Below are 3,778 nucleotides of genomic sequence, written 5' to 3'. Positions count from 1 at the left end.
CAATGTCTGGGGATTTTGCCCTATAAAACCTGTAACCTGCATGCTATCTGGGAGTTTGGCTTTTTGAGCATTACTTTCCCATTCTTCTGCGTTGCACCATTCTTAAAAATAGCCCATCAGTCTCCACTGTGATTCTCTGTGTTTAGTGTTTGACTCTGCTGGCACTGGTGGATGAACTCTTTCTGTTTGGTAAAACTTCAAGATAATACAAATAAATATATATACTAAAAACTTATCAGTATTTTATACCTTCAGTGAAGAAGCTTTCACATCTTCACTAGGTTATACATAAGTATTTGATGTTTTTAAAATTCTAATAGGAATGGTGTCTGTAAATTTCTTCTTCCAATAATTTGCTGCAAGTATATAGAAATCCTAAAGTTTGTTGCAAGTATATAGAAATCCAACTGATTTATGTATATTTAACTTGAACTCATTAGTCTTGCTAAATGCATTTATTAATTTAATGGTTTCTTCGTAGATTTTTGGGGGACTTTCTGTGTGCAAAATTATATGGTTAAATCTCTTTCTTTTATTTTCTCTCCAGTCCATTTTACTTTTTCAGTCTTCCTGTGTTAACTATGACCTCCAGCACAATATTGGATAGAACAGTGCTTATCTTCAGTGTGTCTTGTTCTCAATTTTAAGGAGAAAGTATTCAATATACTCCCATAAAGTATGATGATAGAAATAGGTTTTTCTAGATATCCTTTTTTTTTTTTCAGATTAAGAAAGTCCTATTCCATTCCTAGCTCCCTGAGTAAAAGCTTTTTATAACCTAAATAGAATCTTAATTTTTTTTTAAATGCTGTTTTTTATCTATTGACATGATCATGTAGTTTTTTCCTTTGTTTTGTTAATGTGGCAAATTACATCGTTGGCTTTTTAAATATTAAACTAATCTTGCATCATTGGCTTTTTAAATATTAAAGTAATCTTGCATTCCTGAAATAAAAATTGCTTCTAATGTAAAACAACAATATATAATATAAAATTGTTATATATTATGTATTATATTATAATTCATGTATATTTATATACAGCATATTCATTGCTAGACTTATTTGGTGATATTTTGTTCAGGATTTTAAAATCCATACTCATGAGAGAGATTGCTTGTAATATTACTTTCATGTAATGTCCTTGTAAGAGTTTGGTAATTTTGGTATTAGGGTTATGCCTGATTCATAGAACAGATTGGAAAGTCTTTCATTTTTCTTTATTGTGTCAAAGAATTTACATAAGATTCATATTATGTTTTCCTTGAATGTTTGAAATAATTGCCTTTGAAGTCCTTCTGGACTGGAATTTTCATTGTGGGACGATTTCAATTATAGTAGCAGAAAAAAAAAGATTTTCTATTTCTTTTTGTATTAGTTTTGTTGTTATATTTTTAAAGAACGTTTTCCATTTTAGCCAATCTATTAAATTTGCAATACCTTCTGATTTTTAAAAATGCATATAGAATATCTCACTCCTTTTTAATGGTGTTTTATCCTTTCCATTCTTGATAGCGTAATTTGTTTTCTCAGTTTTTATAATTTCTGGATCAGTCTTTCCAGGGGTTATTAATTTTAAAACTATTTTTAAGGAACTAACTTTATGTTCTACTGATTATCTCCATTGTGTGTCTGTTTTTTATTTAATTTTCTAACATTCTTACTTTTATTATTTCCTTCTTTTTATTTTTTTTTGTTTAATTTATTCTTCTTTTTCTACTTTTTTTGGATGGAAACTTTGTTTTTCCTTTTTCTAATATATAAATTTAAAGCAAGCAATTTCTCTCTGTGTACTTAACTGTATTCCTCAAATTTTGTCATATATTTATTTACATTAAATTAAATTCAAATATTTTCTATTTTTCATTGTAATCCTTTATTTAACCTATTGAAGAGCTTAGAAAGGTGTTGGTACTTATATTTGGGGAATTTTCTGCTTCTATTTCTGTTATAGATTTTCAATTTAGTACTCCACCATTTCAATCCTTTGTAATTTTTGGAAACATGCTTTGTGGTCCAGTGTGTGGTCTATTTTTGGTAAAGTTTCTTGTGTACTTAAAAAGAATGTATTCTGCAATTGTAGTAAGTAGGAATGCAAATATGTCATTTAGGTCAACAGTATTGTTTAAATCTTTTATATCTTTCCTGATGTTTTTGTCAGCTTGTTTTAATACTTGCTGACAGAGTTGTATTAGTATCTATCTTCTATCATGATTGTAGACTTGTCTATTTCTCTCTTTTGGTTTTATCTATTTTTATTTTATATATATTGTAACCATAATTAGATAGAAAGAAAATTAGTATTTTTATGCTTCCTAATGAGTCGACTCTTTTATCATCAGATGTCCATCTTTAACTTCAGTAATACTACTTGCATCAAAGTTTACTTGTCTTATAGTAACATAGCCACATCATCTTTCTCTTGGTCAATATTTGCATGGTATAGTTTTCATTCTTTTCCTTTCATCTTATTGATTTTCATTTTTTAAAGTCTGCCTGTTGTAAATAGACTATATTAGGTAATTAAAAGTTGTCTCACTATATTCTCTTAATTTTAGTATTTTACCATTATTACATTCAATGTAATTACTGGTGTAGTTGGATATAAGTCTATCATCTTGTTTGTTTTCTATTTTGCTCCAGTTTTCTTATTCACGCCCCACCTCTTAAGAGGAGACGGCAACATCTGTAGGTCAGGGGTAGAAGTCGGGGGGAGAGGGCGAATTAAAAAATAAATAAATAAAAATTTAAAAATCATTCCATTTTATCTCTTAAATTCTTAGATATAGCCTTTATATTAATTTTTATGTAGTTATGTTGTCCTTTATAAGTCATCCTTGAACTTATTTCAGACTACGTCATATTAGTAATTTCACCGTTTTATAAATAACTTCTAAAACTTTCAATGGTTTAACTACATTTACCAATCTCCTGCCTTCATGCTATTACCAAAATATATTTCACTTCTACATTTGTTATAAATTCAATAAGACATTGATGTTATTCCTGATTTAAAAAGGTGATATTCTTTTGTATTTACCTTCACATTTACCTTTTTAAATACTCTTCATTCTTTTCTGCAGTTCAATGCTTTCATCTACTATCAGTTCATTTCAGCCTAAATAATTTATTTTGGTATCTCTTGTACTGTAGCTGTGCAGATAGTTATTTCAGCTTTTGTTTGTCTCCATGCACATTTATTTCACTTTCATTTTGAATGATATTTTTGCTGCGTATAAAATGATAACTTAGTTTTTTTCTTTCAGCACTTTAAAGATGTCATTCACTTGTCTTCTGCTTCAAATGTGTCTTTTAAAAAGTTATCTGTCTGCTTTATTTCTATTACAATCAGTCCTCACTTAACATTCTCCATAGGTTCTTGGAAACTACCCCTTTAAGCGACACAACGTATAACACAACCCATTTTACTAATTGATATAAATAAGAATTAAGTTTCTGTAGCATATTTCTGATCACGAAAACATTACCAAACTTCTAAATACTCGAACAATTCTAATATTAAATCTTGAAATAAATGTGAGCTATACATACAGTTAGGAAAGATAAATATAAACAAGTCAGATCATTTTTTTCAACCTGCTTCAGGGTCAAGGGTTGCTGGAGCCTGTCCCAGCAGCTCAGGGTGCAAGGCAGGACCCACCCTAAGCAGGATTCCCTTCCATCTCCGGGCCAGTCACACACACACAAACTCAGACTGTAATATCTGAGACACACCAATTCACCTTATGTGTACACCTTTAGGATGCAGGAGTACCCAG

Source organism: Pteropus alecto, unplaced genomic scaffold, assembly GCF_000325575.1.
Source record: "Pteropus alecto unplaced genomic scaffold, ASM32557v1 scaffold21, whole genome shotgun sequence".
NCBI classification, from domain to species: Eukaryota; Metazoa; Chordata; class Mammalia; order Chiroptera; family Pteropodidae; genus Pteropus; species Pteropus alecto.
The sequence above is the reverse complement of the archived record's forward strand: the minus strand, read 5'-3'. Positions refer to the sequence as shown.